Source organism: Penaeus monodon, chromosome 23 (genome assembly GCF_015228065.2).
Source record: "Penaeus monodon isolate SGIC_2016 chromosome 23, NSTDA_Pmon_1, whole genome shotgun sequence".
Taxonomy (NCBI): Eukaryota; Metazoa; Arthropoda; class Malacostraca; order Decapoda; family Penaeidae; genus Penaeus; species Penaeus monodon.
Window position 1 is genome coordinate 43935900 of NC_051408.1, and position 245 is coordinate 43936144.

Consider the following 245-nt stretch of genomic DNA (forward strand, 5'->3'; position numbering starts at 1 on the left):
CCCCCTAAAAATGGTGCAATTTGCCCCCTTTACATAAATGTGAATAACAATAACAATAAATCCATTAAAAAAAACACAGGGACATTCGTGTTGGCTGTATACGTATAAATGAAATTTAGGAGGAAAGACAAATGACATTTCAAACACACTGTTATCACGGGCGGAAATAAATGTGTAATCTCAAGTATGGTGAAACAGATGTTGGCGATGTCGTGTCTGACGTGGTGAAACAAGTTGGAATAACA